Source organism: Mustela nivalis, assembly GCF_964662115.1.
Source record: "Mustela nivalis genome assembly, chromosome: 11".
Classification (NCBI taxonomy): Eukaryota; Metazoa; Chordata; class Mammalia; order Carnivora; family Mustelidae; genus Mustela; species Mustela nivalis.
In genome coordinates, this window is record NC_139030.1 from 95,305,248 (window position 1) to 95,329,653 (window position 24,406).

Below are 24,406 nucleotides of genomic sequence, written 5' to 3' on the forward strand. Positions count from 1 at the left end.
GACTCCTTACTGAGGAGGGAGCCCCAGGAAGTGGAGGGCTCTATCCCAGGACCTGAGCTGAAGGCAGGTGCTTAACCGACTCAGCCACCCAGGTGCTCCCAGAAAAATTCTACGGTCAAAGATTTTTTTCATCAATGTTTAAGGAAGGGGGCTGGGATCAGATTTTCCATTTCTTTCCTAAAGCTGCTTTCTCTAGCCTCCTTGGACAACGTTTTGTTTGTTTCTTTGTTTGACAGCCTTTTCTTCACTCATTCATTTGAATGGTGCTTTGTGCCTGTTGCGAGAAAAGAAACAGTTCCTGCCCTCACGGAGTTTATAGGAGAGGCTGGGGTAGGGGTGGAGAAGCCAATAAAATAGGAAAATAAACGCATAATTATAAATTGAGGAAATGGTTAGGAAGGGTGCTATGACAGGAAATAGAGCGGGAAAACTCCAAGGAAAAGCTTATCCAGCTAGACCAGCAGATCTTGAAAGCGACCCAAACCACTGTGGGTTGGGTGGGATGGGGTGTCTTACGAGCACCCAGGCGCCGGTCGGTGCGTATACGAACACCACACGCGCGTGCACACACACTACACACACACACACACACACACACCCCACCCCACTCTCTCTTTCCCGGGAATCCGAATGAGGGTTGAAGAGCACCCCCTTTCAACCTGCTGTCTACAACATGAAAGGCCAGTGAAAATGGATTTTCTCCACAGCTCCAAACCTGAAATGAGAAGCAACCTCCAGGCTGCAATAGTCCCATTTTCAGAAAGAACTTATCGGAGTAATTTTCTTAGGGAGCTGCTAAGAATGGGTCCAATCCTGCGGACGTGCCAAGTGAAATTTTCCAATTGCAAACATCCATCTGGGCGATGGGAGGAGCCGTGAGGAGACTCTGCGGCCCCCGCCATTGTTTCCAAAATATGTGTGATAAAAACCGCACAGAAGGAAACAGAGATAAGGCCTGGCTGTGCCAGTCAGGCCCTGCCTGGCGGCTGAGTCGTGGGGCAAAAAAAAATGACCAGTCCTTGCGCCCCGGAACCTTATGTGTCCGGGTCTCGCTTCCCGGGTGTCTGGGGGGAAGCATTTAAGAACGGGACCGCGAGCCGCGCTTGTAAACAGTCCGCCGCGCTGGGACGGTCGGCGGCCGCGCGCGCTGTCACGGTGAGGCGGGCTTCCCTGAGGGCGAGCTCCGGCCGGGAGTAGGCTGCGAGCCCCGCAGCTGAGGGGAGAGCCCCGGCCGGCTGCCAGGTGAGCATCCTGCCGGCTTCCGCGCTGCCCGGCTGGCCCGCGGGGGAAGGGTGTGGGGATGACAGTGTTGTAGCAGATACCCGAGGTGTCCCCGGGGTGGCGATGATTTTGCTGTTTCTTTCCTACTCGGGTTTTGACTGCGTGCTGGAGACGGCGGACAGTGGGTGAGGGGAGATGGCGTGGTGCCTTGTCCGCTTATTTTTATACCTCGGGTATATAAGGAGAAAGCAGTTTGAAATAGCCGATCCCGTTCTGTGCGTTGTTTCTAGTCTCCCTGCTTCTGGGTCCTAGAACCCGCGTCTCGGCGGAGCCTTCGCTCCTCCCATCGCGCCGGGGCGCCGGGACGCGGCCGTGGTTCCCTCCGTGGACGCCGATCGTTTCTAAGGTGCAGTACATGATGCGGTGTGGCTGATGACAAGCGTGATGCGGTCTTCTGGGAGAGGATAACTAAGCTGCCAAGCCAGGATGGGGACGTTTCAGACCCACTCCGTCAATGAAGGAAATGTCTGCTGACATAGATAATCGAACGGTGAACCGAGATTGGTCTAGATTTGTAGCTTGTAAAGCAGGGCAGATTTGAATTTAACAGGTTAAGCTGAGATGGAGCTATGCTGTTGTAAACTTATTTGGAACTTTTTTTTTTTCCCCTTCGTTTTTCCTCGGAAAAGAGAAACACTTTTTTTTCTTTAATATTTCAGTATCAGGAGTCATAGCGAATTGTGATTTGTATTCATTCATAAGGTATTTTATTATAAATTGACTACATGTAAGTTTTAATTTGTTGTACCTATAATCAAATACAAGGCGGTTTTCATTTCATTAACTTCGAAAATGCCTTCACCCAAAATTGGGCTATATAGAGACATGTCTCCATCACAGAGTCTAGCTTTTAATTAGTAGAATAGTATTAGATTAAATTGCACATAGGGAAGGGTTTTGTGGGCCCCCAGGTGGCTCAGTCGGTTAAGTGTCCGCCTTTGTCTCAGGTCATGATCTCAGCCCCACACTGGGCTCCTCGCTTAGCAGGGAGCCTGCTTCTCCCTCTGCCTCTGCCACTCCCCCTGCTTGTGCGCTCTCTCTGTCAAATAAATACATAAAATCTTTTTTAAAAATTAAAAAAAGTGTTTTGAAAGCAAGTACATCAAAGAAACAATATTAATGCCTTACGAGTTTGTCTTTAAAATGAATATTTTCACAATATAATGGTTCGTAGCAAGAACTATAAAGCCAGACTACCAGGATTCCACTTTCTGTATGGGAAGTTACATGCTGTATTTCCCAATCTGTAGAATGGGTTTAATAATAGTACTGATCTCATAGAGTTGTTATGAGGATTGAATGAATTAGTATTTTTAAAGCATTAAAAACAGCGTGTGTAATAATTGCTGTATCCATGTTTGTTAATAAATACAAAAGGGGCCCCTGGTTGGGAGAGCATGTGTCTTAAGCTCAGTTGGGAGAGCCTGTGAGTCTTAATCTCCGGGTCATGAGTTCAAGCCCCATGTTGAGTGTAGAGATTACTAAAAAATAAATTCTTTCACTGATTTTTTAAAAAAATATCTTATTTATTTATTTGACAGAGAGATCACAAGTAGGCAGAGAAGCAGGTGGAGAGAGAGGGGGAAGCAGGCTCCCTGCTGAGCAGAGAGCATGATTCGGGACTCCATCCTAGGACCCAAGGATCATGACCTGAGCCGAAGGCAGAGGCTTTAACCCACTGAGCCACCCAGGCGCCCCTCTTTCATTGATTTTTTAAAAATACATGTAATAAAAATAAACCAGTGTTGAAAGTAGGATGGTGGTTGCGGAAGCTGGGGGAGGGGCAGAATGGAGAGTTTTGTTAAATGAGTATAGTTTCAGTTTTGCAAGATGAAGAGTTCTGTAAATTGGTGCACAACAGTGTGAATGTACTTATTATTGAACTGTACACTTGAAAATGGCAAAGATGGCAAATATGTAGATATTTTTCCACAATTTAAAAAATCAGTGTGGCAAAGTTAGGTATTAAAGATTATTCTTTTAGAAGGGGGAGGGACACAAAGAGAAAGAGAATCTTTTTTTTAATTTTTTTAAAAAAATATTTATTCATTTGACAGAGAGAGAGAGAGAAAACACACAAGCCTGGGGGAGGGGCACAGGGAGAGGAAGAAGCCGACTCCAGGCTAAACGGGTATCCTGATGCAGGGATTGATCCCAGAATCCCGGGATCATGATCTGAGCCAAAGGCAGATGCTTAACTGACTGAGCCTCCTAGGTGCCCAGAGAGGGAGAGAATCTTAAGCAGGCTTCATGCCCAGTGCAGTGTGGGGCTCAGTCTCACAACCCTGAAATCGCGACCTGAGCCCAAATCAAGGCTTAACCGACTAAGCCACCCAGATATCCCTCAAAATTCTTATTAGCATAGAGTGGCCCCATCCGGTTAACTTTGCCATTGTGCAAATGCAACTTCTTATAGTCATCAGGAAGAGTCAATTATTTGTAAATTCATACAATTAAGATTTAAAGAGCATGAACAAATGATAAGAAAGAATACCTATGATTCTATAGGAGGCAGAATTTTAAAAATGTCCCTCTACCAAGACTGCATGCCCTAATCTGTGTAGCCTGTAAAGATGATGAAATATCACTCTTTTGACTCTATTGTGTTATAGGACACAGTTGAATTTAAAATAGGGAAGATACCTGAGTAGTTCTAATCTAATCACAGGAGCTCGTAAAAGTGGAGAGCTTTCTCTGGCTGGGGAAATCCAAACAATTTGAAGCTTGAGGAGGAACAACATATTGTTGCTGTTTTGAGGGTGAAGGCGACACTTGAGAAGGAATGGAGGAGCCTTGAAGAATGCAGGATGCCTAGAATTGCTGGGGGTGGCCTAGCATGGAAACCGGAGCTTCAGACTTGGGGGCACAACCTAGGAACTGGACTAGGCCACCAACCTGAATGAGCTTGGATCTGGATTCTTTACCAGAGCCTTTTAGATAAGAGCCTAGCCTGGCCAACAACACCTCGATTTTGACCTCTTGAGAGAGATCCTGAATAGGGAACCTAGTCAAGCTTACCCAGACTTCTGACCTTCAGAATTGTGAAATAAGAAATAGGCGTTGCTTTAAAGTACTGATTTTGTGGAAATCTGTTATATAGCAGTAGAAAACTAACAGACTTCTGCAGAAAAGTGGGCAAAAGACAGCACAGACTATCCATAAAAGAGAAAATTAAGTGGCTAATAGACGTATGAAAATATGTTCCCTTTTCATTAATCAAAGAAATGAAAATTGGAACAACAGCAGGGCTCCATTTTTCCAGTGCTTAAATTTACATAGATTGTTAACAGTTTCAATTCTTCACCTTAGTTAGTGTGCAGTGGAGCAGATACTCTCAAATGCTGTGAGGGGTGAGCAAATGATAGAACCTTTCTGAAAAGCTCTTTGGCTGCATGTATGAACAGCCTCACTAATGCTCCTACCCCTTGACCTAAAACTCCTAGCAAAGGAACTTAGAAATATTTTTACAGTTAATGTTCACAAATGCTTAATGTAGCTTTATTTTCTCATAGATTGATGGATTTTAGGCTTTAGGCACTAGACCTAGGTTAATTATACAAGTGGAAAACAGAGAACTGTGATGGATATGTAACCATTTGCAAAAAGAAAGACATGTGCCTGTTCTGGCTAGCAAAACCAAGCTGGACCCAGACTGGTAACATCTGCATTACAAAACACCCAGTGGTAATATTCATTGGATATTTATCAGATAACGTGACATTCTCTGTTCCAGTTTGATCACGGATGCAGCCTTCCTATAGTACTTCAAGTGAAGCTATGCATTTACGTATGTAAGAAGCTTGTAGGTAGATGGGTACTGCTTTACTTGTTTCAGAAGACCTGAGTTTAATAGGAACCTGGGAAAGATTAAATCATTCAGGCAGATTTTTTTTAGGATTCTCCGTCTCTGGACAATTTTCAGGAGCAGAGATCCCTGATATGCTTTCATTTTCTACACTGGTTCCCTTTCCGGTTTTCATTTTGCTCTACTCATTCACACCTACGAGAAACGTCCAGAGAGTGTCTGTTGCTCCATTGGCATTAGCCAAATGGTGATTTTCTTCATGGGGACTGTGATTTTGTATTTGGTTCATAAGTCGCTGAACCATATTCTAGCTTAGAGCTTCTAGTGCAAGCTAAATAATTCTGAGAACTGAGTACTGAGTGACGCTATGCTAAAAATGACACCAGTAGTAAATTCCATGCGTTATGTTTGCTCTCCTTCATTGGCTACTGTGGACATTACTGGTCAGACAATAAAAAGCCCACATAATTTACCTTCATACAATAAGGTGAGAACTGTATTTGGTCTGTGGATGTGATTAGTCTTGATGACAGCGTGAGTTGTGAGCAAAACTAAAGTTAAAATACAGACGCCATTGTGTTGAGATGTCAGGCATGCTGTTTTCATTAACATTTTGTTTCTTTTTCATATATATTAACTGTTCATTTGAGTTACATGTTTTAAATTGGATTCTCTGATTCTATGCCATCTTGGTGAGTACTGGAGAGATTTATCCGTCCTGGTGTCTTGATTAGTGTAGCCAATGTATAATCCAGTAGTACACACTGAAGCTGCCTGGTTCTGTGTTACCCAGTTCACTTGTGGACATTTATCTAACAGGGAAATTGCTAAATATCCACTTTACTTTGTGGCTTGTCTATATGATTATAAATGGAAGTTTTAGTCACAGAGCAGGGCATATACAGGCTAGAAAACATTAGAAAGGTAACCAGCAGTTTTTATGTTCCAGGAAACTAAGTAAATGTTATTTTCCCATATATTCTTGATCCATTCGAGTCAGCACTTGAGCTTTTCCAGAACTACTTCTCTCTGTCCTCAGGGATTCATTGATTCATTGACTGAACAAGTGAGAGTTGAGCAGTTGTTTCATACCGTGACACATAGCTCTTGTATCAGAGTCAAAAGTACAACTTTGAATAAAACAGGCATAGTCTTTGCCTTCATGAAACTTACGGTCTAGTGGGGGAGACAGACAAGTAAACAGGCCATTTTACACAGCATTAAAGGCATTATAATTGAGAAGATCAGGGTGCTCTGGGGACACATAAGAGGGAAGACTAAAATGGACGTAGGAGGTCAGGGAAGAAGTGACACTTCAGCACAGACACAAAGGCTAAATTAAATTAGCCAAGTTGTGTCCCTGTGTGTTGTGGGGTGGGGTGAGGGTAAAGAGAGATTCAGGAGATGAGCCCAGGAAAGCAAGTGGCCATGGGCTTTTACAGGCAATGTTAAGGAGTGTATGGTTTTTCCAGAAGACAGCAGGGTTTTAATTTTAGAAAGCCCACTTGGGTTGCATTGTGATGACAGGAAAGACTGAAGGGAAGGAGACTCGGCGGTGGTGTCTGAACTAAGACAGTAAAGAGAGAGAGGAAGGGCTAGATTTGACACACGTGGTAGAGGTAGAATTAATAGGACTTGCTATTTGGAGTGATTGCAGGTGAAGGGGACAGAAGGGTCAAGGGTAATGTTCACTTTCTGGGGCAGATGATGGTGTCCTTCACTGTATGGACAATACCAGGTCTAGGGACAAGTTGAGCGTAAGATGAGGAGCTAGGTTAGTGCACATTAAGGAGTCCTATAGAGGATATCCAAGAGGAAGTTTGTGGGTCTAGAGCTCAGGGGAGTGATCTTTCTTCTTCTACCACATGGACAGCAGCTGAAGCCCACAGAAATGAAGATCACTCAGACAGAAGAGGAACTAAACAAGAGGGTTATGGGGGAAATGGAGGACTGCCTGCATTTATGATACGAGCATAAGAAGGGGAACTCATAGTGGGGACTGAACTGAACATCCAGAGATAAAGGAGAAATAGCAGAAGAGGCTGCATCAGTGTGTTCGTGAGAGCGATGCAGAGCCGGCATGCAGTAGGTCAGATACTGCTTGAGGGGTCAGGTCGGCCATGCAGTGAAAAGTCCCCTGGGTTTAGCAACAAGGAAATTGTTGATGACCTTTGCCTCTGGCAGAACTGCATTTCCTCTGGAGGTGCAAATGAATGGGTGGTGAGGAGTAGAGTCAGAAAGCAAAAAGAGCAAGTTTCTTCTCAAAACTTGGAATTAAAAGGGAAGAGGAGAAAATATTTTAGCTGTAGAGGAGCTTGGAGGACAAGGGTGGGTTTTACTTACTCGGTTTTTCTTCTTTGAGGAGAGATACTCCTTTTGAATCATCATGTTCTTGCACTAGTGAATCTCCTCACTCCAAGACCACCAGAAAAGTGGAAACAGCAAATCCTGCTGCGCTGAACATTGCAGGCCTTCTTTGAGTAGATTATAAACCTGTCTCAGAGTTTCCTAAAGTGATTGCTGTCTCCACTCTGTGCCAGTTCATTGGTTTATAATGAGAGGAGATCAGAGACCAGGTGGACCCTTTCCCTGGCACCACACAACCCCCGTGGGCATCCTGTACCTGCTTTGGAGTTCACAGAGCACTGCATTATGTCATTTGACTTGCTCTCCAAGACAACTTTTGAAGAGGGTAGGATAGGTATCCTTATTTGACCTGCATCAAGGTAACTGGAGTTCAGGGTCACATGGCTTGGCTAGAGTCACACCTCCGGGCATTGTGCATGGAATGTTGAAACTGAGGTCTTCCAGTTCCAGGTCTTGGTCCCAAAGTGATTGTCTCTTACCGAAATAGTAGATATGATGTCTGTGGATTCTTAGTAGTGTGGTCGTATGAAACCTGAGCTTACCATCTTTCAGTAGATTTAAAAAACAAGACTAAAGGTTGTGGGTCAACTTTGTTATTTGGATTGAACCCCATGTACAATGATATTCTTATCTCTGTTCCTCCCCCAAAAGAGTTCAGTTGGCTTTAGAAGGAGGCACTTTATTTGGGCATGCCTTAATAGTTAGAATATGTTGGAATTATCTATAGTCACATTTAATTTGAAAATATTTCTTTAATTCTTTTGACAGAAACACTTATTAGCAGAGTTTTTTTTTTTTTAAAGTAAACATTTTTACAAGTGTTTCTATTTATCGGCTAAATGAAAAATGATGTCTTAGGGAAACATTAGTAAAAGGTTTGGGCAATTAGGACTATGTCAACATTTGCAAAAGCACTTATTTGGCCTAAATGAAGTCACAGTTATTATACTCTTGCAGACATTCTAAGTAATGTGTTCAAGGTCACTAAGAGAATTAAGGTTAGCTGTTTAGTTAGAGAACAGCTTTTTACCTTGTTTGTTCAGGGACCTCTCATCCACCATTCCCACAGAGACCTTACATATGACACACAAGTATTACAGACGTGATTTTTTTCAATAAATTGAGTATAAGCAGTTTTCTGGGTATAAAGATGATTTTGAGCATTTAACTTTTTTGAGTTGTGGGATTAACAAAGATTTTAAAATAAATAGATTATTAAAATAAGTAATTTAAGGTTGCTGATATTTGACACTAATGCAAACATAAATGCAAAGCACCATTTTGTAAAATTTTAGCTATATTATCCGAGGGTAATTAATTTGCTATTAAATGCCATACAAAGCTGTATGTGCATTTTATTTTATTTTATTTTATTTTAAAGATTTTATTTATTTATTTGATAGAGAGAGATCACAGGTAGGCAGAGAGGCAGGCAGAGAGAGAGAGAGGAGGAAGCAGACTCCCTGCTGAGCAGAGAGCCCGATGCGGGACTCGATCCCAGAACCCTGAGATCATGACCTGAGCCGAAGGCAGCGGCTTAACCCACTGAGCCACCCAGGCGCCCTGTATGTGCATTTTAGAGCCTTACTTCCGCTCACTGGCTGTATTACTTTGGACACATAACTTCATCTGTTTAAATCTGAGTTTTCTTTTCTGTAAAGTGGTGAAAATAGCAGCCCTCTGATCGGGTCATTGTGAGGGTTTAACAACGTGAAGCAGATAAAGCGCGTAAATAATGACTGCCCTTTAGTGAGGACTCCGAAATATTAGCTATGACTTTTTTTAATCCTGATCTTGGCTTACTAGTAAGAACTGTCTTCGTTTTGTTTTTAAACATTAAATATATCATTCCACACTTAAATGTGTCTGTCTACATTGAATGAGCCATTTGTAGGGCTTTTTAAATGAGTTTAGTAGCGGTAGTCTTGGAGGATGAGCAGCTATTTGAGCCCCAATTATCATATGCTGTCATCTTAATTTCCAGTCAAGAGAGCTAAAAAGAGAGATGCCTGGGCAGCTCAGTCAGTTAGGCATCTGCGTTTGGCTCAGGTCCTGATCCCAGCATCTTGGGATCGAGTCCCATGTCGAGCTACACACCCAGTGGGGCTTGTCCCTCTCCCGCTGCCCATCACCCCACTTTGTTTTCTCTTTCTGTCTCTCTCTCAAATAAATAAATAATCTTAAAAAGTTAATGAAATATGGACCAGTCAGAACTCCAGAATGTGTACATGCTGCTGCATTGTTTTCTAAAAATCCTATTCCATACTCTTGAATATAGTACATAATAAAAGAAATCTAAATCCAGAACTGAAGATGAAAATGCAGTTTCTACTGTTCTTCTCCTTCATATTTTGTGAACTTTTCCTTTTTTCTGTTTGATGGACAGAGGTTTTTCTGACCTTCATGTTGGACATAGTAAAGTAACAAAGACTCATCCTATTATTTTACCTTACCTTGTCCTTATCTTTGAAGGTCATAGACTGTTTTGTCTGCCTTTGCCAGCCTTGCTTATTTCCTGACAAAACTGTAAGAGGCTACTTGGTAGTCAAGGTTGTTGTCACAGATTAAGTAAAAGAGGGAGGGAGGGGTCATGGATGCTGTTCATGGGCACTGAGTAAGCCAGTCCTTTTGCTTAGACCTTATCATGGATCTGATACTCTCAGGATGCCATTTGAACAAAGACCCAGGCTCACTTTTTAACAAGTTCCGTTGTAGCAGAGAAAGAAATAAAAAAATCATTTAATTACTTCTGATGTACATTTACCCTGCATGCCCATAGGAACTGGTTTTGTGAATATGTGCTAACCCATAGGCTGATTGTTGTTTTGAAGGTTAAAGTTGTAAGTATTTTCCCTTCTGCTAATCAGCTGCAGTGACCTAAGGAATTAAAGTCAATAGGAAATGAGGCATTTATTCGTTTTCCATGACTTCCCAGCCATGCAGCAGTGGCCTTCTGTTGGCCAGTGGTGTTTCTTTGGGTCAGAAAAACTTGGGCAGCTGGCGAAGCACACTCTGTACCAGTGCCTTCCATTTGTGCCGTTGTTAGTTTACTGTGAGCTTACCCTTTGGTGAAGCCTTTGAAGCTCTTACCATAGGTTCATAGCTTCATGCCAGAAGCAGCATCATTTCTAGAGCAGGTATGATTGGTTTTATTGGTTGGTTGTTTCCTTTGTCTTTGGTTTCTTCCAGCTGAAGTCATCTCTCTGTAGACTGCTACATCATTTAATTGTGTTCAGTTGTTACAACTCTTTATTATCTCTTGATTATTAATGATTCCTTTTTTATGTTCCTGTAACACCTTTTGAGTATTTCTATTAAGGCACTGTTTACACTTGTTTTATGTTGTTTCCCCACTAGCTGTTAGGCGCTTCTAGGGCAGAAGCTTTGGTTTGGTCTCCCTAGCCTCTATCAAGTGTTTGGGTTCTTAGTCCATCCTTGTAAAGGCTTGTGGAGTATAAATGGTTCCATGGTTAGGAATTAGCTAGCTTCTAATAGGAATAGTAATTGCTTTAGATTTTACAAAGAGCTTTCACATACATTATCTGCATTTGTGCTTTACAATTCCCTAAGGTAGACAGGGGCAGGCATTGGCAGGATTTCCATTTTGCAGATAAGGAGGGCCTGGAAGTCCTGAATCAGCCTGACTTGCTTGTAGTCCTTTAGCTTAGAAGTCAGTGCTGGGACCTTAACCCTTTCTGGTCTCAGAAATTTGTGTTCTCACTGTGACACCTCTGTCCCATTGAACAAACTCAAAACTGGGTGGTGAATATATACCCCCAATGTTCATAGCAGCAATGTCCACAGTAGCCAAACTGTGGAAAGAGCTGAGATGGCCTTCAACAGATGGATGGATGAAGAAGATGTGCTCCATATATACAATGGAATATTACTCAGTCATCAGAAAGGATGAATACCCAACGTTTGCCTCAACATGAATGGGACTGGAGGAGATTATGCTGAGTGAAATAAGTCAATCAGAGAAAGTCAGTTATCATGGTTTCACTTACTTGTGGAACATAAGGAATAACATGGAGGACATTAAGAGAAGGAAAGGAAAAGTGAATTGGGGGAAATCCGAGGGTGAGCCAACCATGAGGGACTGTGGATTCTGAAATACATACTGAGGGTTTTAAGGGTGGGGGGATGAGTGAGCCTGGTGGCAGGTATTAAGGAGGGCCTGGATTGCCTGGAGCACTGGGTGTTATACATAAACAGTCTTGGAACATAGCATCAAAAACTAATGATGTATTTTATGGTGACTAAAAGAACACAATAAAATAATTTAAAAAAACCCTGGATGATGAATTGTTGGATTCAGTCTACTTAGAGTTTATGGACCTTTTTTTAAAAAAAATATTTTATTTATTTATTTGACAGACAGAGATCACAAGTAGGCAGAGAGGCAGGCAGAGAGAGAGAGGAGGAAGCAGGCTCCCTGCTGAGCAGAGCGCCCCATGCGGGGCTCAATCCCAGAACCCTGGGATCATGACCTGAGCTGAAGGCAGAGGCTTTAACCCACTGAGCCACCCAGGTGCTCCGTTTATGGACCTTCTCATTGGACTTGGTTGGCCCAGTGATTAGACAGGGATTCCAGGAACCTCTTTTTGTTCTCCTTAGGGCCTTTGACTGACAAGAGATGAGTCATCTTGGTTTCTCTTTCATCATCTTTAAAAAAATAATCCTGCTACTTTTTCTTAATTCTCTCTGTTTACTACTAGTTCTTTTTTTTTTTTTTATCAAGAAGCTTATCAAGAACTTCATAAACCATACTCTAAGCCATGCATATGAAAATGATTATTCTCAGTAGAGCCAAATGGTTCTATGAGTTGATGACATCTTTAAAACTACTTTCGTGGTTCTTTCTGGGTAGCTTGCATATCAGGGTCTTGTGAACCTCTGTGGTGGTTGTTGCTTTCATTGTTATGATCTGTCACGTATTCAGCTTTTGCCAACTGGCGTGGCTCAGATGGCACCTGCATGGGCTAAGAAGATATTCCCTGTTGCAGTTGGAGGCTGACTATAGCAAGATGTGATGTTTATGATGGAAGTTTTCACCTACTTCACCTCATTCCTAGATTATTTGAGTGGGTATTTTGTTAGTTTTTTAATCTCTATTCCTTGCCATGGAGGTAAAGGGAAGTGGAAAAAATTGAGTCTGCATTTTTAGACACACAACTGAAGTTTGTGTCTGTTTGGTTACTTAAAGTGGGTCATACTGGAACTCTGGTGGTTTTATGAAATGGGATTCCTGATCAGGAGCCGTGGATTTCCAGTCCAGTGGTCGACAAATGGGGCAGAGTAGCATTACTGCCTTCAAAAGCAAAGCAATCTGAGATTTGAAATGCCACGCTTATATTTAGTTTAGTTTCTGGGAAAACATCTTGGGGCATCAAATGTCTCAATGATTTTTGAGTGGCAAACAATAAGCAAGGACAGCGATGTACTGAAAAATGCTTTAAATTGATTGTCTGGTGTATTTCAAAGGAAATGTCTCTTTACTGGTATTAGAAAGAACTTGAGCTCTAAATCAGTGGAAAATGAGACCAACCCAACTACTGATTCGCAGTGGTTCACAAAATGATTCCCTAGTGCTGCATGGGTGCTTTTGTTTCTATAAAAGGTCTAAGTGAGGTCTTGGCTGCCTATCCTTTGCCATGTTATTTTTAAACCTGGTTTCTATAGTGTAGAAGCTTTCTTTACCAAGAAAATCCTAAAAGCTCAAGTCAACATATGTTTTGTCAGATTTTACTTAAATGAGCTTACAGTGAATTCAAATGTACTTTTGCCAGAAAATCAGAGTGGTATTTATATTTACAGATGTCACTGCTTTGAAAACTTACTCTTTATCCAGCTGCTCATTCAATAAATATTTATTGAGCACCTATTGTGTACTAGCCATAGTTCTAGGCCCAGTGGGGGTTATTAAAAATGAAATAGATTAAAATCACCACTCTCAAATTGCTGTAAGTCCAGTTGGGTAGGTGCGTGACCTCAGGCCAATTATTTGTCTTTGAGCCTCCATTTTCTGTCTGTAAAATGGAGGTAATAATACTTACTATACATTGTGAGGCTTAGAGATACAAAATTCCAAGCAATGTAGCTGGCATAATATGGGCTTCTGATAAATTATAATTATTATTGTCATCATTTCAGAAAGAACAGGAAGCATGCAGTATATGTTGTGGGGACAATACCAGAGACATCCTGTGGACATTTAAAGAAAAGAGCAGACTGTTTAGGATCAGGGCTTAAAGGAAGCTTACGGAAGAAGTGGCATTGAAGCTTGTGGAGTGGATAGAATTTCAGAGGTAGAGGTGGGGAGGGAGTATTTCAGAGGTAACTGTGTTAAGTAAAGTTTTGGAGTTGGGAAGACAAAATTTGAGCGATAGCATTGCAGTTCGGAGGAAGAGTTTAATCATAGAAGAGAAGTGAGCAGTTGGGCAGGCAAGCCAGGCCAAGGTTGTGAAAGTTTAGAGTGTCAGGTGAGCAAGTTGGACCTTGTTGTTAACAGAAGCTTCATTGAAGGATTTTATTTGCTACTGTCCCCCCAGTGTCTAGAACAGTCCCCAGTCCATGGTGAACGTTCAGCAGATATGTATGAATGAATAACTGATCGTGATTTTAGACAAATTGAGCTTAATTTTGTCATGAGATAAGCCAGATGGAAAAGTCTTAAGAATAGTTGGGAACCCAGGACCAGAGGTCAGGCCTGAGATTGAGACCGACATCAGACATTTAGAAGGCGTGAATACAAACCAATTATTGACAAGTGTGAATAAATGGACCCAGGAGAATATGTAGCTATAGTTACAGATGAGAGCTCAGGCAGTGCCACATTTGCTAAAGGGGTCAGTAAGGAAGGGAGGAAGATGGAGACCCAGAATGATGCAGTAGAAATGAGAGAAAAGGTCAGAGTGTGTGATGTCTGTGAAACCGCAGAGATGTTTGAGGAGGGGCTGGTTAATAGTGTCAAGGAGGGTCAGGACTTGGAGGAACACTGGCAGTTGTGTACTGAGGAAGTCTCTGGAGAGCTGTAGAAGGGAGTTTCCATTGAGTGGAGCCTTGTGCCAGGTTGAAGGTGTAAATGGGCACAGCACATTCTGGCACATTGGTTGTATTTTTCTTTTCAAGGTTAGTAATACTTGCTTTTTGAGCATATATATAAACAGACAGTGTGCCCAAATTGTATATATAATCTGATTCCAAGTAAATACTAGATAAAACACACCTAACTATTCTGAGTTACAAGATCATGAATGATTTTTATTTTCTTTACCATATCTGTCAGTATTTTCTGGAATTTCTATGAATATTTATTGCTTTTAGAAGTGGAAAAACAGTGTACCACTTATTTTTTAAAATGTTATTCTCCTAATGTGTTACATAGCAGTAGATTTCTCATTTATTAAAACTTATTTAGAATGTAGTCATTTAAGGTTCCTCTGGGCCTTTGAAATGGGATTCCATCTGTATTTCTAGCTGTCCTTTTCCTCTGAAAGACCCCAAACTCCTTAAGAGGTCCACACTGACATTACTTCCTTATCTGCTGCTTGTGGCTTTGCCCCCACACGCCTGCGTTGTCTTTATGTCAAAGCACCATGACAAAATCATGATCTCATACAGCCTCATAGTCCAGAAAGGTCATCTTACTAGGGTCAGATCGGTTTGTGGTGGGTTCTTTACATTATATATAACTTAGAAATTTTTCAGTCAGCTCCAGCCTTAACTGAAGTGAAGAACACATGAGAGCCACATGTACTGACTGTCCTGGTGATCCCTCTAAATTCTCATGTTTGAAAATGGATTGGCAGAAGGAGTTCACCCTAGGTGTCTTTGGTATTGCCCTTTTCTCTCTAGTCCAGCTGCTTCTAAAACTGCCTGGCCTCAGACACCTCTCAGCACTCATTCAATTCTAGTTGTAAGGCAGTTAGTCAAGTGGAAGGAAGTCAGCACTTCTACCATCCAACTTGAGAACATGGCACCTTTGTGTGGGTTGGACGGGTATTATTGCTTACATCTGCTTTTCTGCCTCAATGTGGGAGGATTGCCGTAGTCATCCTGTTAGTTAGCCTGGCCTAATGAGCATGTAAACAACAGAGTTCCTTGTTAAAGATAGCAATACACTGATTCTCCATCCTGTTACATTGTGATGCATGCCGGGGATTCCTTGGGTTGAGCTTTTATTACCGCCCTGGCAAACGGACCTCAGTTTGTCAATCCATTAAATAGGAGAAATAGCCCTTTTTAGAGAAAGGGTATTTTATTTAAAAATAAGATATCTGTAGATCATTGAGTTTGGCTGAAAAGTAGTGTATTATAAGTAGTTCGTTGCTGACTTTGCCTTTGTTGGGCTGACATATCTTTGAGCATGTGGTTGTTGAATGGGTGAGGTCCAGTGGAGCGCTCAGTAATTATAGAGTAGTTTACATTTTTTAAAGGCGTGTTGGAACAGCTACCTAGTGAGTGATCCACGGGCGTAGCAGTTTGATGTTAGCAACTTTATTGGATACAGGTAGCTAAGTAAAGAGCCCGGAGGTTAAATGGTTTGCCAGAGGCCACCTAGCACGTGTGTGTGTGGTTGAGCCAGATTTAGAACACAGTTCTAATTAGCTCCTAATTTCCGGCTTTGTGCTGAGGCAAACCACACTGCACACACACACTCATTTTATTTAGTTCACTTTGTCAAAGGAACATAATCTTCATATTTTGACCTGTCTGAATATGCTGTTGTTATTTCTAATTAATTTCAAAACCAAATGAGGTGAGCTAGGAAGAGGTGTTTGCTTGTAGAGACTAAACTTGGCGTTACATCCTTGTACTGTCATGAATTTGAGGCATATCTATCCTAGGGAGAAGATGAGGTTCTAAAAAGAATGAGTTTGTTGAAAAATGGAGCCCCAAAGAATGAAGACACAAAGATCATAAAAGAGGTTAAGTAAGGCACTCTGCCTGGTGTCTAGTCGCTTAGAGCGTAGAGTGGGATACGCGGGATAGAGATTGTCGATCATTTCAGTGCAGCGTGGCAAACCCAGGGTGCTAAGAGAGAGCCTGAGCAATTGGGAAGGGCTCCCCAACTTGGAGCAAAACATGGAGGAATAAAACAGCAAGACGAGTATTGGTTAGCATCTACAGATGGGAGAGGTGGATGGGTCACGGAAGGGCGTGAATGTGATGCAGAAGAACAGTGCATTTACTCAACACATGAATAGTTAGTGCCTTTTTTTTTAAGCATGTCAGACACTATTCTGTGCACTTGGGATACCTTATTGAGCAAAGTGAACGTAAATTCCTGCCCTTGAGTAGCTTGTATTTTATTAGGTAGAAACACTAAACATTAAATAAATAAGTAAATTAAATGGCACTTTAGAAGATGGTAATTGCATAAGAAGAAAGGGTCAAGCCAGGTGATCGAGGTTAACATAAACAGTGACAGGTCATGTTGATAGTATCTACTATTGATATGACCTGATGAGAATGGCACTTCGCCTCTGTGGGGTTTTTTTCCCCCAAAACATACAGCACCAGTCTAATCGTGAGAAAAACATCAAACAAATGCCAGTTGAGGGACAATCTATAAATACCTGGTCAGTATTCCTCAAAATTGTCAAGGTCATCAAAAACAAGTAGTCTGAGAAACTCACAGCCAGGAGGAGGTTAAGGAGATAGGATGACTAAATTTATGAGGTGTCCTGGTTAGAATCCTGGAACAGAAAAAGGATATTAGAAAAAATTAAGGAAATCCCAATAACATATGACTTTTAGTTAATAATAATGTATCAATTCTGGTTCATTAATTGTGACAAATGTGCCATACTAATGTAAAATATCACATGGTAAAAAACTGGCTGCGGGGTTTGTTGGTACTCACTGTACTATCATTGCAATAATTTTGTAAATATAAAACTTTAAAAATTATAAGTTTGTTTTAAAAAGGCAGAGTAAAGGGAATCAGAAGTCCAGGGTGGAGATGTATGTTACAATTTTAAATAGTATGGTCAAAGTAGGCTGCATTGAAAAGGTGACATGAGCAATCACTTCAGGAGAAAGTTGGCCATGTTGGTTCTGAGGCAATAGCTGATGCAAAGACCCTGAGGTGAGAACATGCCTACAAGTTGGCCAGATGGGAGGGAGGCTTGGGAGTAGGGAGAGTATGAGCTCGTGGAGGAGGGATGGTGGAGCAGATAGAGGTGGCTTTTAGGCCACGGTTAGTCATGTACTGTGTGCCAGGAACCATGCCATTGTCTTATGTAGTTCTCTCAACTCTCTTGAGAGAGAAGTATTATGGGTTTGCTGATTTTGCAAATGAGAAAATGGAAAATAAAAAGGGAAATAACTTGCTGGAGTCCCCTTGCTGGTAATTGGTGGAGCTGTAGTTCCTTCCTTTCTGGACTAGAGCTTTGAGGAGACTACTGCCCACAAGAAAATCGGACTCTCTGCTTGTTGTTGTTGCTGTTGTTGTTTTAAGTTGTGGTAAAAAACACATAGATAGCTTATTATCTTAGCCATTTTTTCTGTGAGTCGTGTTATGCGTATTCACATTTCTGTGAAACAGATCTCCAGAACTTTTTTGTCTTGCAAATCTGAATATCTATACCCCTTAAACACCACCTGCAGACTCCCTGCATAGCAAGGAGACCCATGTGTGACTCGATCCCAGGGCCCTGGGATAAAGACGTGAGCCAAAAGCAGATCAAGACACGAGCCAAAAGCCCGCTGAGCCACGCAGGGGTCCCATTCCCTTGCTTTTTAAAGGCTGAATACTGTTTTATTGCACAGCTAAATGCCACAGTCTGTTTATCAGCCTGTTTTGTCAGTAAAATTTTATCAGACACAGACAAGCCCATTCATTTCCATTTTGTCTATGGCTGCCTTCTGCACACAACAGCCGTAGAGGTGAGGAGTAGCAAACCTAACTGTATGGCACCTAGAGCCAAAGCTATTTACTCCTTACAGAAAATATTTGCTGACTCTTGTTCTCCTGGGGAGACTCTGAAGGATTAAGGGAAATGATGTGGAGGCTGCATTAGAAGGAGGAAGGCAAGAGGCAGGCAGATTTTCTGGTCTTGTGGGAACAGGGACACAGGTGTAGAGGTGGGGCCCTTCCGAAGCTCCTAGCCTAATGGAGGGGGAAAAGGTGGTTTACAAAGTTGACTTGTTCAGTGATGGGTTAGACGTTCAGGGAAATAAGAGACCTGAAAGGACTGAGTCCTCAGGAAAGACGTCAGAGAGGGCTGGGACAGATCAGATAGATCAGGGAATGGGGGAGTGCGCCTCCTTCTCAGGAGGCCTTCGCAGCAACACCTGCCTCCCGAGGGTAAGGCAGTGAAAGCAGTTAGAGCTGTGCCTGGCATACAGTAAGAGTTCACTACTCTAGTAATGTAACTTCCACGAGAGCAGGATTTCTGTCTGTTCTGTTCACTGTAGTATCATAGTATCACCTGTGCTTAGAACTCAGTAGCTGCTTCAGTAAATATTTATGGAATGAATAAATCACTGTAACTTTCAATAACTCTTTTTAGCTATTTAATTTGTATTGTGCAAATACAGGCAAAGAGCTGGACCTCTTTCACTGGTCTGTCAATTCATTTATTACACTAAAGAGTATTTTTTTTTTTTTTTAACTGTTAAAGCAGCAACTATCCTTACTATTTATTGCTAGAAACAGCCTTGGGGTAAGTCAGAGGTAATGGCAAAAAAGGAAAAAGAGAAGAAAACAACGTTAATGATCCTAAAGATAGCCACTCAAAAATAATTCATTAACTTACTTAAAAAATACTTACTAAATTGCATCTATGTTCTGGAGGTCCAAGGGTGAGCAAAATAGACACAGTTGCTGCCTAAGAGGGGCTATTGACTTTGGAACTGGTAATTACAAGTGTAAAGTGTGCAACTTACAGATATGCAAGTGCCATGGAAACTTAAATAAGGACATTTAACCAGATAGTGTCCCTGAGGAAGAAACAAGTCCTGATTATTGGTTGCTGTGTGACAAAATACTCCCAAACTTAGTGTCTGAAAACAGTTTATTGCCTCTCACCTTTCTGGGCTACCTAGGCTCATTGGGACAGTTCTCCGTTGGGATCTCCTATGAGTTGCAGTTAGATACTGACTGGGACTGGAATCCTCTGCAATCTTGACTGGGCTGTCTTCCAAGACGGCTTCTCCACACACATGCCTGATGCCTCCCTGCTGCAGTGTGACCTCTCTTTCTAGCAGACAGCCTTACTTCCTAGATAACAGCTTAGAGCTCCCAGAGACAGGAAGAGGAAGCTGCCAGGCCAGGTAAGGGCTGTACCTCAAATGGGCACAGCATCATTTCTGCCACACTCTATTGAACAAAATATCACAAATCCTGCCCAGATTCAAGGGAGTGGAAAAATAAAGTCAGTTCTGGACGGAGGAAAAGCAAGATCTCATTGCAGAAAAGCATGTGGCATAGAATTTGTTGTGGCCATCTTTAGAGAATACAACTCTGTCACTTGATGTTAGGTCCAAGGATAATTTGGCATTAGATATATAAAAGAGAGAGAGGGAGGGTAACCCCTCCAGCAAGGAGAACAGCCTTGTGGACAGGACTGGAAGTCAAAAAGGCAAACCTCAGAGTCCCTCGGAAGAACTGAAAGGCCTGTGTGACTGAGTGGATGAAGACAAGGAAGAGTGTCAGGAAAAGGCTGGGTTGCATGGAAAAGAGGAGAAGTTTTTAAGGTATGATTAGAAGGTTAAATGCATCTTTCTATCAGAAAGGAGGGGGTGGGGCGCCTGGGTGGCTCAGTGGGTTAAGCCGCTGCCCTCGGCTCAGGTCATGATCTCAGGGTCCTGGGATCGAGTTCCACATTGGGCTCTCTGCTCGGCAGGGAGCCTGCTTCTCTCTCTCTCTCTCTCTGCCTGCCTCTGTCTACTGTGATCTCTCTCTGTCAAATAAATAAAATCTTAAAAAAAAAAAAAAAAAAAAAGGAGGGGGAATAAAAAGAAAAAAAAAACAAATAAAAAAAAAAAAAAAAAGAAAGGAGGGGGAATAGCTGCATAAGGTCCAAACAGAGGCAATGGAAAGCACTAAATAGTGAAAATTAAAATTCCTATAATGGGACATACTGCTTAGCCTAGAGAAGGATTTGGAGCGGAGTGGGTGTGGGTCAGGGAAATCTTGCCCCAAATCACGTAGCTCATATGAGACAATTGGGAGTTGAACCCAGAACTAACCCTGGAGCTCAGACGTTTCCACTATATTGCTCACCACATCGCCTATGGAAAGTCATATAATAAACTTGAAAATTCCTTGCTAATAAAAGTAACTTACTCTTTCTAATTTGTTTCTAGCCTTTCAGGCGCATACCTTCTAAATTTCTTAGACTCAACTCAGGACCTGGCCTGCCGGTATGGCCTTGGCTCGCCACTCACCCTCATCTGAGAACCAGGAGTAATGGTTCCTCAGAAGAGTGTGGCTGTCACTGCCCAGGCGTCTAGCGTCGTTCTCTTTCACAGAAAAGCCAACAGGCTCCAGAAGACACTAGCCTCATGTCACATAGCTCTGAGGAACAGCCCCTCCAGACTGTTCTGGCTTTCTACCTCAGGGGACCACTGAATTGTGAAGGAACTGGGGCCTTATACAGGGCCTCTAGGTCACTCCAGGGCTCCTGAAGCCCAGCACATAAGGTTTAGTCCTGCAGCTCAAAGAGGGAATCAGGACTCAGTCGGCCAGTAACCACTAACTCCCAAGAGCTGGTGCCAGGCCATGGCCATGACCCTCCAGTACTGCCAGCTCAGGGTGGGGTAAAACAGGAAGTCCTTCTCCCTGCCTGCCCCCTCAGAGTAGTTCTTCCCCAGCCCCCTCCACCCCTGTAAGATGGTCTCCAGATACAGCTGAGGGCTTCTGGGGGCCACAGCACAGCTGAAACCACCCCCACCCATCAGGACCACCACACACCCGCGCCTCAGGTTCCCTGCTTGCAGTCTCTGCTCACTTTAAAACCCTTCTTCTTGGTTCTTGCTCCCTCTTTACCCTGCAGTGCCCCCAACACCTCCAAGCCCAAAACCCCCTTCCAGAGACATCACCGGAGCACCCCAAACTTTCAGATCAGCTCATATGCCCAGCAGCGGCCACCCTTCCCCACCGAACCTGTCTCAGAGCATGCACTGACTGGGGTAGAGGCCTGCTCTCCCACGCGGAATGCACCCAGGGCTGGGGAGCGCAGGACGGTCTCACAAAGGGGGTGAGATGAACACTGAGCCCACAGAGCCCAGGAGAGGCCTGGCCAAGACAGGACCAAGGCTCTGCCCAGTCCTGATCTGGGATCCATATGAAAAGGAGTGGCCAACCCGAGCTGTGCGCTAACACCGGGTCTGAACCCCAACACTGCTGCTTAGCAGCTGTGAGTCCGCCCCTGATTCCAGCGGTCTGGGCCACGGTACCCAAAGGGCAAGATTTCCTTCATCCGAGGAGGGAGCGGCAGAGAATAAGCTCCAGCCAAGCCCAGCTGTTAGTTGCTTCAAGGAAGGGGAGGTGGGTTCCAATAAAAAGCTGCATAAAATCATCCAGTGTGGTGTCAGACATCACAAGCCTAGGTGTCCCCCCACCCAACCCCACTGATAATATTTTCCTGACCCATTATAAGGGAGAGTATTAACTTCACAAATTGAAGAGTATTATAGCCAAAATAAACAAAATATTGACCCATTTTCCATACCTCCCCACCCCTGCTGGAGACCCAGGTCCCAATCCCTTTGAAGTAGAGCTGTTATGCCACAGATCCCGGCCATCCTGCGGTGTATGAGGGGCACGGTGAGCCAGGTGTCTGCACAAATGGCTTCTCCTCGGGTCCCTCTGAGGGCTTTCTGCTGCGCTCCTCTTGGGTAATCCTGTCCCCAGTAACCAGTCTGCACCTCCACCTGCAAAGGAAGAACCAGCAGCACGCCCTGTGCACTGGGCCACCAGGTGGAGGAATGACTTAGACTCAACTCAAAGGGCACCTTTTTTTTTTTTTAAATAAGGTTTTATTTGTTTATTTGAGAGAGAGAGCGAGCTAGCAAAAGAGTGGGAGAGAGAAGGCATGAGAGGGAAGAGGTCAGAGGAAGAAGAAGGACTCGATCCTGAGACTCCAGGATCATGACCTAGGCCGAGGCAGTTGCTTAACCAACTGAGCCATCCAGGCGCCCCCAAAAGGCACCTTCTTTTGAAGACTTTCCTAATCCATACAAAAGTGATCATGTGATCTCATAATCCCTTGGCCTCAATGTCCCCTTCTGTGAAAGGTTGGAGTTGGAGGGATGACTTCAGAGTTCCCTTCCTTGTCTAACAGTAACTGGTTTAGGATGTATGGGGTAACAGTGTCCCGCAAGCCAGCAGCGATGGCCGTCAGTGGTTATATGCTTCTAACCAGACTATGAGTACTTCAGCTGAGAGCACAAAGAGTAGATTTCGAGACATTTTGATTTAAAATAAGAAAAAAATCACTTTGAAGCATGTACTCTCTCTATTATGATTACAGACTGAATTTTAAGCACGGGGTAAGGAAAGGAATATGAGTGATACAGTCTTAGATGAATAACTAACTGCTCTGCACCTTGGTGCCTCTTCTATAAAATGGGAAACTTGGGTTAAAAAAAAACAAAATTTGATGGGGTGCCTGGGTGACTCAGTGGGTTAAAGCCTCTGCCTTCAGCTCGGGTCATGATCCCAGTGTCCTGGGATCAAGCCCCACATCGGGCTTGCTGCTCAGCAGGGAGCCTGCTTCCTCCTCTCTCTCTGCCTACTTGTGATCTCTGTCTGTCAAATAAATAAATAAATCTTAAAAAAAATAATTTGAGTGATTAAACTTGAAGATCAGTTTGGCTGCATTCAACAATTTACAAATCAGGTGACATCCCATCTAGTAAATAGAAGGTGCTACAAAATGAACTCTTTTATAGGCAGGAGGGGTGGAAGCACGGTCACCTTTCTTTGGGGGAAGGGCAGGGATCTATGAATCAGATTACCTCACTAGTGCTGATCAGGTAGTTCTAGATTTACTGGTGAAAGGTCACATTCCCACAAAAGGCTAATAGTACTGAGGTTGAGATTAGGTATAATCTAGATTTGCTGATGTGGGGCTTTGCACAAGTGACTCCATTTTGAGTCCATTATCATCATCATTATTATTATTATCCTTGCTTATACTTTATTATATTTATTTGAAATTTTGGTAAAGAAAGAAAATTTTATGATTTATTATGTATTTCTTTTTCATAGCCTCTGATGTAGAAGATGAAACTAAAAATCCTATGTTTCAAAATTACAGTAGTAAAACCCTATTGCACAATTCACGAGCTCAGGGTTTAACTGTAAACACAGGAAAAGAAACCCTGTTTGCGGGGCGCCTGGGTGGCTCAGTGGGTTAAGCCACTGCCTTCGGCTCAGGTCATGATCTCAGGGTCCTGGGATTGAGTCCTGCATTGGGCTCTCTGCTTGGCAGGGAGCCTGCTTCCCTCTCTCTCTCTCTGCCTGCCTCTCCATCTACTTGTGATTTCTCTCTGTCAAATAAATAAATCAAATCTTAAAAAAAAAAAGAAACCCTGTTTGCGACTATTATAACTGATGTTTATCTCTAAAAGTCAATCAATGCCTACTGCGTAAGGGCTAACATAATAAGTATCAAAATATAAAATGTAGACAAGTTCATAGCATTATCACTTCACAAGAGGTTAACCACAGAGTTCCTGTAAACTGCAAACCTGTTGACACATTTTAAAATGAAGGGCTATATATACTAGTTTAATTTACATATATTAAGCAATGTAGATTGGTACTGTTGATTTAAATGTAATGGTTAAGTGCTAAAAATGATTTTAATGAACCATAAGATCGTGCAGTTTTAAACAGAAAAAAGCACATCTGTGAACCTTCGCAGGAACATGCAGAGCTGTTGCTAACTGCCTAATTTCACCTACTTGTAAGTAGTTAAGGGCAAAAAAGCCCCT

At 42.8% G+C, this 24,406-nt stretch overlaps 1 protein-coding gene across 5 annotated transcripts in view; it reads left to right on the top strand.

Moving 5' to 3' along the window:
* Positions 1–1,066: 1,066 nt before the first annotated feature.
* Positions 1,067–24,406, top strand: part of PLEKHM3 (pleckstrin homology domain containing M3) — a 1,279,556-nt gene continuing 1,256,216 nt past the window's right edge. For 2 of the 5 annotated variants that reach the window (XR_014300430.1, XM_082690013.1), the window contains exon 1: positions 1,077–1,242. The gene's annotated coding sequence lies outside the window, so the exon portion shown is untranslated. Of the gene's footprint in view, positions 1,243–19,057; positions 20,204–20,463; positions 21,954–24,406 lie in introns of those variants that run through there. The other 3 variants (XM_082690011.1, XM_082690012.1, XM_082690010.1) reach the window with 3 other exon arrangements.